We start from the raw sequence: 11149 nt of genomic DNA, 5'->3' as shown, positions 1-11149 counted from the left end.
GGTCTTTTGGAATGTTCAGTTTGATGTTGAATTTTTTGATGTTTTTCATTGTTGAAATTTTTGTTGAATTTGAAGGTGTTTTTCAATGTTGAGTTTGTTGTTGAATTTTTTGTGTATTTCATTATTGAGGTTTTTGTTGAATTTGTTGTTCTTTTTGAATGTTGAGGTTGTTGTTGGCTTTTTTTGATGTTTTTCATTGTTGAGGTTGTTGTTGAATTTGTTGGTGATTTTCAACGTTGAGTTTGTTGTTGAATATTTTGGTGTTTTTCATTGTTGAGGTTGTTGTTGAATTGTTTGCTGTTTTTCATTGTTGAGGTTGTTGATGAGTTTGTTGGTGATTTCAATATTGAGGTTGTTGAATTTGTTGGTGTTTTTCAAAGTTGTGGTTGTTGTTGAATTTTTTGGTGTTTTCAATGTTGAGGTTTTTGTTGAATTTGTTGTTCTTTTGGAATGTTGAGGTTGATGTGGAATTTATTGATGTTGAACATTGTTGAGATTTTTGTTGAATTTGATGGTGATTTTCCATGTTGCATTTGTTGTTGAATTTCTGGTGTTTTTCATTGTTGCGGTAGTTGTAGAAATTGTTGGAGTTTTTCAATGTTGAGGTTATTATTGACTATATCGCTGTTTATCATTGTTGAGGTTGTTGTTGAATTTTTTGGTGTTTATCATTGTTGAGGTTGTTGTTGTTGAATTTTTTGATATTTTTCATTGCTGAGGTTGTTGTTGAATTTGTTGGTGTTTTTCAAAGTTGAGGTTGTTGTTGTATTTTTTTTGTTTTTCATTGTTGAGATTTACGTTGTATTTGTTAGTGCTTTTGAATGTTGAGGTTGTTGTTCAATTTTTTGGTGTTTTTCATTGCTCAGGTTGTTGTTGGATTTGCTGGAGTTTTTCAGTATTGAAGTTGTTGTTGAATTTGTTGGTGTTCTCAATTATAATTTTGTTGAATCTTTTTGTATTTTTAAACGTTGAGGTTGTTGTTGAATTTGTTGCGGTTTTTCAGTGTTGAGGTTGTTGAATTTCATGGTGTTTTTGAAAGTTGAGTTTGTTGTTGAATATTTTGGTGATTTTCAATGTTGGGTTGTTGTTGATTTTTTTGGTATTTTTCATTGTTGAGCTTGTTGTTGAATTTTTTGTTTCTTTTCATTGCTGAGGTTGTTGTTGAATTTGTTGGTGATTTTAAATATTGAGGTTGTTGTTGAATTTATTGTTGTTATCAATGGTTTTTTTTTAACTTTTTTGTATTTTTCAAAGTTGAGGTTGCAGTTGAATTTGTTGGTGTTTTGCAATGTTGAGGTTGTTGTTGAATTTGTTGGTGATCTTCAATATTGAGGTTGTTGCTGAATTTATTGGTGTATTCAATGGTTTTTTTTGAATCTTTTTGTATTTTTCAAAGTTGAGGTTGTAGTTGAATTTGTTGCTGTTTTTCAATGTTGAGGTTGTTGCATTTTTTGGTGTTTTTCAAAGTTGAGGTTGTTATTGAATTGTTTGGTGTTTCTCAGTGTTGAGGATGTTTTTGAATGTGATGGTGTTTTTGAAAGTTGAGTTTGTTGTTGAAATTTTTGGTGTATTTCACTGTTGAGGTTGTTGTTGAATGTTTTGGTGTTTTTCATTGCTGAAGTTGTTGATGTTGAATTTTTGTTTGTTTTTCATTGCTGAGGTTGTTGTTGAATTTGTTGTTGATTTTCAATATTGAGGTTGTTGTTGAATTTGTTCCTGTTTTTCATTGTTGAGGTTGTTGTTGAATTTGCTGATGATTTTCAATGTTGAGTTTGTTGTTGAAATTTTTGTTGTTCTTCACTGTTGAGGTTGTTGTTGAATGTTTTGGTGTTTTTCATTGCTGAGGTTGTTGATGTTGAATTTTTGTTTGTTTTTCATTGCTGAGGTTATTGTTGAATTTGTTGGTGATTTTCAATGTTGAGTTTGTTGTTGAATTTGTTGGTGTTTTTCAAAGTTGAGGATGTTGTTGAATTTTTTGTTGTTTTTCATTGTTGAGGTTGTTGTTGAATTATTTTAGTGTTTTTCATTGTTGAGGTTGTTGTTGAATATGTTGGAGTTTTTCAATATTAGGGTTGTTCTTGAATTTGTTTGTGTTTGTCAGTGTTGAGGTCTTTGAATTTGTTGGTGTTTTTCAAAGTTGATGTTGTTGTTGAATTTTTTGGTGTTTTTTATTGTTGAGGTTTTTGTTGAATTTGCTGGTGTTTTTGAATGTTGAGGTTGTTGTTCAATTTTTTGGTGTTTTTAATTTTTGAGGTTTTTGTTGAATTTGTTGATGTTTTTCAATGTTGAGGTTGTTGAATTTGTTGGTGTTTTTGAAAGTTGAGGTTGTTGTTGAATTTTGTGGTGTTTTTCATTGTTGAGGTTTTTGTTGAATTGGTTGGCGTTTTTGAATGTTGAGGTTGTTGATTAATTTGTTGGTGATATTCAATAATGAGGTTGTTGCAGAATTTATTGGTGTATTGAAAGTTTTTTTCTGAATCTTTTTGTATGTTTCAAAGTTGAGGTTGTAGTTGAATTTTTTGGTGTTTTCAATGTTGAGGTTTTTGTTGAATTTGTAGTTCTTTTGGAATGTTGAGGTTGATGTGGAATTTATTGATGTTGATCATTGTTCAGATTTTTGTTGAATTTGATGGTGATTTTCCATGTTGCGTCTGTTGTTGAATTTCTGGTGTTTTTCATTGTTGCGGTAGTTGTAGAAATTGTTGGAGTTTTTCAATGTTGAGGTTATTATTGACTATATCGCTGTTTATCATTGTTGAGGTTGTTGTTGAATTTTTTGGTGTTTATCATTGTTGAGGTTGTTGTTGAATTTTTTGATATTTTTCATTGCTGAGGTTTTTGTTGAATTTGTTGGTGTTTTTCAAAGTTGAGGTTGTTGTTGTATTTTTTTTTGTTTTTCATTGTTGAGGTTTATGTTGTATTTGTTAGTGCTTTTGAATGTTGAGGTTGTTGTTCAATTTTTTTGGTGTTTTTCATTGCTGAGATTGTTGTTGGATTTGCTGGAGTTTTTCAGTATTGAAGTTGTTGTTGAATTTGTTGGTGTTCTCAATTATAATTTTGTTGAATCTTTTTGTATTTTTAAAAGTTGAGGTTGTTGTTGAATTTGTTGCGGTTTTTCAGTGTTGATGTTGTTGAATTTCATGGTGTTTTTGAAAGTTGAGTTTGTTGTTGAATATTTTGGTGATTTTCAATGTTGGGTTGTTGTTGATTTTTTTGGTATTTTTCATTGTTGAGCTTGTTGTTGAATTTTTTGTTTCTTTTCATTGTTGAGGTTGTTGTTGAATTTGTTGGTGATTTTAAATATTGAGGTTGTTGTTGAATTTATTGGTGTTATCAATGGTTCTTTTTTAACTTTTTTCTATTTTTCAAAGTTGAGGTTGCAGTTGAATTTGTTGGTGTTTTGCAATGTTGAGGTTGTTGTTGAATTTGTTGGTGATCTTCAATATTGATGTTGTTGTTGAATTTATTGGTATTATCAATGTTTTTTTTTTAAACTTTTTTGTATTTTTCAAAGTTGAGGATGTTGAATTTTTTGGTGTTTTTCATAGTTGAGGTTTTTGTTGAATTTGTTGTTGTATTTGAATGTTGAGGTTGTTGTTAAATTTTTTGAGGTTATTCATTGTTGATGTTGTTGTTGAATTTGGTGGTGATTTTCAATGTTGAGTTTGTTGTTGAATTTTTTAGTATTTTTCATTTTCGAGGTTGTTGTTGAAATTGTTGGAGTTTTTCAATGATGAGGCTGTTGTTGAATTTTTTGGTGTTTTTCATTGTTGAGGTCGTTGCTGTTGAATTTTTCGATGTTTTTCATTGTTGAGGTTGTTGATTAATTTGTTGGTGATTTTCAATATTGAGGTTGTTGTTGAATTTATTGGTGTGATCAATGTTTTTTTTAAACTTTTTTGTGTTTTTCAAAGTTGAGGTTGCAGTTGAATTTGCTGGTGATTTTCAAAGTTGAGGTTGTTGTTGAATTTTTTGGTCTTTTTAATTGTTGAGGTATTTGTTGAATTTCTGTTGTTTTTGAATGATGAGGTTGTTTATGAATTTTTTGAAGTTTTTCATTGTTGAGGTTGTTGTTGAATTTGTTGGTGATTATCAATGTTGAGTTTGTTGTTGATTTTTTTGGTGTTTTTCATTGTTGAGGTTGTTGAATTTTTTGGTGTTTTTCATTGTTGAGGTTGTTGTTGAACTTGTTGGTTTTTTTCAAAGTTGAGGTTGCAGTAGAATTTGTTGGCGTTTTTCAAAAATGAGGTTGTTGTTGAATTTTTTGATGTTTTTCATTGTTGAGGTCGTTGTTGAATTTGTTGGTAATTTTCAATATTGCGTTTGTTGTTGAATTTTTGGTGTTTTTCATTGTTGTGGTTGTTGTTTTTGAATTTTTTGATGTTTTCATTTTTGAGGTTGTTGTTGAATTGGTTGAGGATTTTCAATAATAAGGTTGTTGTTGAATTCATTGGTGTTATCAATGTATTTTTAAAAACTTTTTTTTATTTTTCAAAGTTGATGTTGCAGATGAATTTCTTGGTCTTTTTCAAAGCTGAGGTTGTTGTTGAATTTTTTGTTGTTTCTCATTGTTGAGGTTTTTGTTGAATTTGTTGGTGTTTTGCAATGTTGAGGTTGTTGTTGAATATGTTGGTGTCTTTCAATATTGAGGTTGTTGTTGAATTCATTGCTGTTATCAATGGTTTTTATTGAACTTTTTTGTATTTTTCGAAGTTGAGGTTGCAGTTGTATTTGTTGGTGTTTTTCAATGTTGAAGTTGTTGAATTTGTTGGTATTTTTCAAAGTTGAGGTTGTTGTTGAATTTTTTGGTATTTTTCAATGAGGAGGTTTTTATTGAATTTGTTCGTGTTTTTGAATGTTGAGGTTGTTGTGGAATTTTTTGGTGTTTTTCATTGTTGTGGTTGTTGTTGAATGTGTTGGTGTTTTTCAAAGTTGAGGTTGTTGTTGGATTTTTTTGGTGTTTTTCATCGTTGAGGTTTTTGTTGAATTTGTTGGTGTTTTTGAATGTTGAGGTTATTGTTGAATTTTTTGTTGATTTTCATTGTTGAGGTTGTTGTTTTAATATTTGATGTTATTCATTGTTGAGGTTGTTGTTGAATTTGTTGGTGACTTTCCACATTGAGGTTGTTGCTGAATCTGTTGGTGTTTTTTCAATGCTGGGATTGTTGTTGAATTTTTTGGTATTTTTGATTGTTGAGGGTTTTGTTGACGTTGTTAGTGTTTTTGAATGTTGAGTTTGTTGAATCTGTTGGTTCTTTTCAAAGTTGAGGTTGTTGTTGAATTTTTTGGTATTTTTCATTGTTGAGGTTGCTGTTGAATTTGTTGGTGTTTTTCAAAGTTGAGTTTGTTGTTGGATTTTTTTGGTGTTTTTTATTGTTGAGGTTGTTGTTGTTGAATTTTTTGATGTTATTCATTGTTTAGGTTGTTGTTGAATTTGTTGTTGATTTTCAATATTGAGGTTGTTGTTGAATTTATTGGTGTTATGAAAGCTTTATTTTATCCCTTTTGTATTTTTCAAAGTTGAGGTTGCAGTTAATTTGTTGGTGTTTTTGAAAGTTGACGTTGTTGTTGAATTTTTTGATGTTTTTCATTGTTGAGGTTGTTGTTGAATTTGCTGCTCTTATTCAAAATTGAGGTTATTGAATTTGTTGGTGTTTTTGAATGATGAGGTTGTTGTTCAATTTTTTGGTGATATTCAATATTGACGTTGTTGAGGAAGTTGTTGGTGTTATCAATTTTTATTTTTTTGAACCTTTTTGTATTTTGAAAAGTTGAGGTTGTTGTTGAATTTGTTGGTGTTTTTCAATGTTGAGGTTGTTGAATTTGTTGGTGTTTTTCAAAGTTGAGGTTGTTGTTGAATTTGTTGGTGTTTTTCAATGTTGGGGTTGTTGTTGAATTTTTTGGTATTTGTCATTGCTGAGGTTTTTGTTGAATTTGTTGGTCATTTTGAATGTTGAGGTTTTTGAATTTGTTGGTGATTTTCATTTCTGAGGTTTTTCTTGAATTTGTTGGTGTTTTTCAATGTTGAGGTTGTTGTTGAATATTTTGTTGATTTTCAATGTTGAGTTTGTTGTTGAATTTTTTAGTGTTTTTCAATTTGGAGGTTGTTGTTGAAATTGTTGGAGTTTTTCAATGATGAGGTTGTTGTTTAATTTTTTGGTGTTTTTCATTGTTGAGGTCGTTGTTGTTGAATTTTTTGATGTTTTTCATTGTTGAGGTTGTTGATTAATTTGTTGGTGATTTTGAATATTGTGGTTGTTGTTGAATTTGATGGTGATTTTGAATATTGAGGTTGTTGTTGAATTTGTTGGTTTTTTTCATTGTTGAGGTTGTTGTTGAATTTGTTGGTGCTATTGAATGTTGAGGTTCTTGAATCTGTTGGTATGTTTCAAAGCTGAGGTTGTTGTTGAATTTTTTGTTGTTTTTCAATGTTGAGGTCTTTGTTGGATTTGTAGGTGTTTTTGAATATTGAGGTTGTTGTTGAATTTGTTGGTGATTTTCAATATTGAGGTTGTTCTTGAATTTGTTGGTTTTTTTCATTGTTGAGGTTGTTGTTGAATTTGTTTGTGCTTTTGAATGTTGAGATTGTTGAATCTCTTGATGTTTTTGAATGTTGAGTTTGTTGCTGAATTTGTTGGTGATTTTCAATGTTGAGTTTGTTGTTGAATTTATTGTTGTTTTTCGTTTCTGCGGTTGTTGTTGAAATTGTTGGAGTTTTCAAAGTTGAGGTTGTAGTTGAATTTTTTGGTGTTTTGCATTGTTGAGGTTGTTGTTGAATTTTTTGATCATATCCATTTTTGCGGTTGTTGTTGAATTTGTTGGTGATTATCAATATTGAGGTTGTCGTTGAATTTATTGGTGATATCCATGTTTTTTAAAAACTTTTTTGTATTTTTGAAAGTTGAGTTTGCAGTTGAATTTGTTGGTGTTTTGCAATGTTGAGGTTGTTGAAATTGTTGGTGTTATTCAAAGTTGAGGATGTTGAATTTTTTGGTGTTTTTCATAGTTGAGGTTTTTGTTGAATTTGTTGTTGTATTTGAATTTTGAGGTTGTTGTTGAATTTTTTGAGGTTTTTCATTGTTGAGGTTGTTGTTGAATTTATTGGTGATTTTCAATGATGAGTTTGTTGTTGAATTTTTTAATGTTTTTCATTTTGGAGGTTGTTGTTGAAATTGTTGGAGATTTTCAATGATGAGGTTGTTGTTGAATTTTTTGGTGTTTTTCATTGTTGTTGTTGTTGTTGAATTGGTTGATGATTTTCAATATTGAGGTTATGTTGAATTTATTGGTGTTATCAATGTTTTTTTAAAAACTTATTTTTATTTTTCAAAGTTGAGGTTGCAGATGAATTTGTTGGTGTTTTTCAATGTTGAGGTTGTTGAATTTGTTAGTGTTTTTCAAAGTTGAGGTTGTTGTTGAATTTTTTGGTATTTTTCATTGAGGAAGTTTTTACTGAATTTGTTCGTGTCTTTGAATGTTGAGGTTGTTGTTGAATTTCTTGGCGTTTTTCATTGATGTGTTTGTTGTTGAATTTGTTGGTGTTTTTCAAAGTTGGTGTTGTTGTTGGATTATTTTGGTGTTTTTCATCGTTGAGGTTTTTGTTGAATTTGTTGGTGTTTTTGAATGTTGAGGTTATTGTTGAATTTTTTGGGGATTTTCATTGTTGAGGTTGTTGTTGTTGAATTTTTTGATGTTATTCATTGTTGAGGTTGTTGTTGAATTTGTTGGTATTTTGCAATGTTGAGGTTGTTGTTGACTTTGTTCATGATTTTCAATATTGAGGTTGTTGTTGAATTTATTGGTGTTATCAATGTTTTTTTTTAACCCTTTTGTATTTTTCAAAGTTGAGGTTGCTGTTGAATTTGTTGGTGTTTTTGAAAGTTGAGGTTGTTGTTGAATTTTTTGATGTTTTTAATTGTTGAGGTTGTTGTTGTATTTACTGCTCTTATTGAATGTTGATGTTGTTGATTTTGTTGATGTTTTTCAAAGTTGAGTTTGATGTTGAAATTGTTGGTTGTATTCAATACTGAGGTTGTTGTTGAATTTGTTGGTGTTTTTCAATGTTGAGGTTGTTGAATTTGTGGGTGTTTTTCAAAGTTGAGGATGTTGTTGAATTCTTTGTTATTTTTCGTTGTTCAGGTTGTTGTTGAATATGCTACTCTTTTTCAATGTTGAGCTTGTTGAATTTTTTGGTGTTTTTCAAAGTTGAGGATGTTGTTGAAGTTGTTGGGGATATTCAATATTGAGGTTTTGTTGAATTTGTTGGTGTTATCAATTTTTATTTTGTTGAACTTTTTTGTATTTTTAAAAGTTGAGGTTGTAGTTGAATTTGTTGGTGTTTTTCAATGTTGAGGTTGTTGTTGAATTTGTTGGTATTTTTGAATGTTGAGGTTGTTGTTGAATTTGTTGGTGATTTTGAATGTTGAGGTTGTTGAATCTGTTGGTGTTTTTCAAAGTTGAGGTTGTTGTTGAATTTTTTGGTATTTTTCATTGTTGAGGTTGTTATTGAATTTGTTGGTGTTTTTCAATGTTGAGGTTGTTGTTGTTAAATTTTTTGATGTTATTCCTTGTTGAGGTTGTTGTTGAATTTGTTGTTGTTTTGCAATGTTAATGTTCTTGTTGACTTTGTTGGTGATTTTCAATATTGAGGTTGTTGTTGAATTTATTGATGTTATCAATGGTTTTTTTTTAACCCTTTTGTATTTTTCAAAGTTGAGGTTGCAGTTAATTTGTTGGTGTTATTGAAAGTTGAGGTTGTTGTTGAATTTTTTGGTGATATTCAATATTGAGGTTGTTGTTGAATTTGTTGATGTTTTTCAATGTTGAGGTTGTTGAATTTATTGGTGTTTTTCAAAGTTGAGGTTGTTTTTGAATTTGTTGGTGTTTTTGAATGTTCAGGTTGTTGTTCAATTTGTTGGTGAGTTTCAATATTGAGGTTGTTGTTGAATCTATTGGTGTTATTCAATGTTGGGGTTGTTGTTGAATTTTTTTGTATTTTTCATTGTTGAGGTTTTTGTTGAATTTGTTGGTGCTTTTGCATGTTGAGGTGTTTGAATTTGTTGGTGTTTTTCATTCTTGAGGTTTTTGTTGAATTTGTTGGTGTTTTTCAATGTTGAGGTTGTTGTTGAATATGTTGCTGATTTTCATAGTTGAAGTTTGTTGTTGAAATTGTTGGAGCTTTTCAATGTTGAGTTTGTTGTGGAATTTTTAGTGTTTTTCATTGTTGAGGTCGTTGTTGTTGAATTTTTTGATGTATTTCATTGTTGAGGTTGTTGATCAATTTGTTCGTGATTTTGAATATTGATGTTGTTGATGAACTTGATGGTGATTTTCAATATTGAGGTTGTTGTTGAATTTGTTGGTTTTTTTCATTGTTGAGGTTGTTGTTGAATTTGTTGGTGCTATTGAATGTTGAGGTTCTTGAATCTTTTGGTGTTTTTGAATGTTGAGTTTGTTGTTGAATTTGTTGGTGATTTTCAATGTTGAGATTGTTGTTCAATTTTTTGGTGTTTTTCATTTCTGCGGTTGTTGTTGAAATTGTTGGAGTTTTTCAATGTTGAGATTGTTGTTGAATTTTTTGGTGTTTTGCATTGTTGAGGTTGTTGTTGAATTTTTTGATGTTATTCATTGTTGAGGTTGTTGTTGAATTTGTTGGTGATTATCAATATTGAGGTTGTTGTTGAATTTATTGGTGCTTTTCATTGTTGAGGTTTTCGTTGAATTTTTTGGTGTTTTTGCATGTTGATCTTGTTGTTGAATTTGTTGTTCTTTTTCAATGTTGAAGTTTTTGTTGAATTTGTAGGTGTTTTTGAATATTGAGGTTGTTGTTGAATTTGTTGTCGATTTTCAATATTGAGGTTGTTGTTGAATTTGTTGGTGTTTTTCATTGTTGAGGTTGTTGTTGAATTTGTTTGTGCTTTTGAATGTTGAGATTGTTGAATCCCTTGGTGTTTTTGAATGTTGAGTTTGTTGTTGAATTTGTTGGTGATTTTCAATGTTGAGATTGTTGTTTGAATTTTTTCATGTTTTTCATTTCTGCGGTTGTTGTTGAAATTGTTGGAGTTTTTCAATGTTGAGGTTGTTGTTGAATTTTTTGATGTTATTCATTGTTGAGGTTGTTATTGAATTTGTTGGTGATTATCAATATTGAGGTTGTTGTTGAATTTATTGATGTTATAAATATTTTTTTTAAAACCATTTGTATTTCTCAAGTTCAGGTTGCAGTTGAATTTGTTGGTGTTTTGCAATGTTGAGGATGTTGAAATTGTTGGTATTTTTCAGAGTTGAGGATGTTGAATTTTTTGGTGTTTTTCATAGTTGAGGTTTATGTTGAATTTGTTGTTGTATTTGAATGTTGAGGTTGTTGTTGAACTTTTTTAAGGTTTTTCATTGTTGAGGTTGTTGTTGAATTTGTTGGTGATTTTCAATGTTGAATTTGTTGTTGAATTTTTTAGTGTTTTTCATTTTGGAGGTTGCTGTTGAAATTGTTGGAGATGTTCAATGATGTGGTTGTTGTTGAATTTTTTGGTGTTTTTCATTGTTGAGGTCGTTGCTGTTGAATTTTTTGATGTTTTTCATTGTTGAGGTTGTTGATTAATTTTTTGGTGATTTTCAATATTGAAGTTGTTGTTGAATTTATTGGTGTTATCAATGTTTTTTTTTAAACTTTTCTGTGTTTTTCAAAGTTGAGTTTGCAGTTGAATTTGCTGGTGTTTTTCAAAGTTGAGGTTGTTGTTGAATTTTTTGAATGTTTTCATTGTTGAGGTTGTTGTTGAATTTGTTGATGATTTTCAATGTAGAGTTTGTTGTTGATCTTTTAGGTGTTTTTCATTGTTGAGGTTGTTGTTGAATTTTTTGGTGTTTTTCATTGTTGAGGTTGTTGTTGAATTTGTTGGTTTTTTTCAAACTTGAGGTTGCAGTTGAGTTTTTTGGCGTTTTTGAAAGATGGGGTTGTTGTTGAATTTTTTGATGCTTTTCAGTGTTGTGGTCGTTGTTGAATTTGTTGCTAATTTTCAATATTGCGTTTGTTGTTGAATTTTTTAGTGTTTTACATTGTTGTGGTTGTTGTTGTTGAATTTTTTGAAGTTTTTTATTGTTGAGGTTGTTGTTGAATTGGTTGATGATTTTCAATATTGAGATTGTTGTTGAA

The sequence above is a fragment of the Cetorhinus maximus genome, unplaced genomic scaffold (assembly GCF_964194155.1).
Source record: "Cetorhinus maximus unplaced genomic scaffold, sCetMax3.hap1.1 HAP1_SCAFFOLD_45, whole genome shotgun sequence".
NCBI lineage: Eukaryota > Metazoa > Chordata > Chondrichthyes > Lamniformes > Cetorhinidae > Cetorhinus > Cetorhinus maximus.
This window is presented reverse-complemented; position numbering follows the sequence as displayed.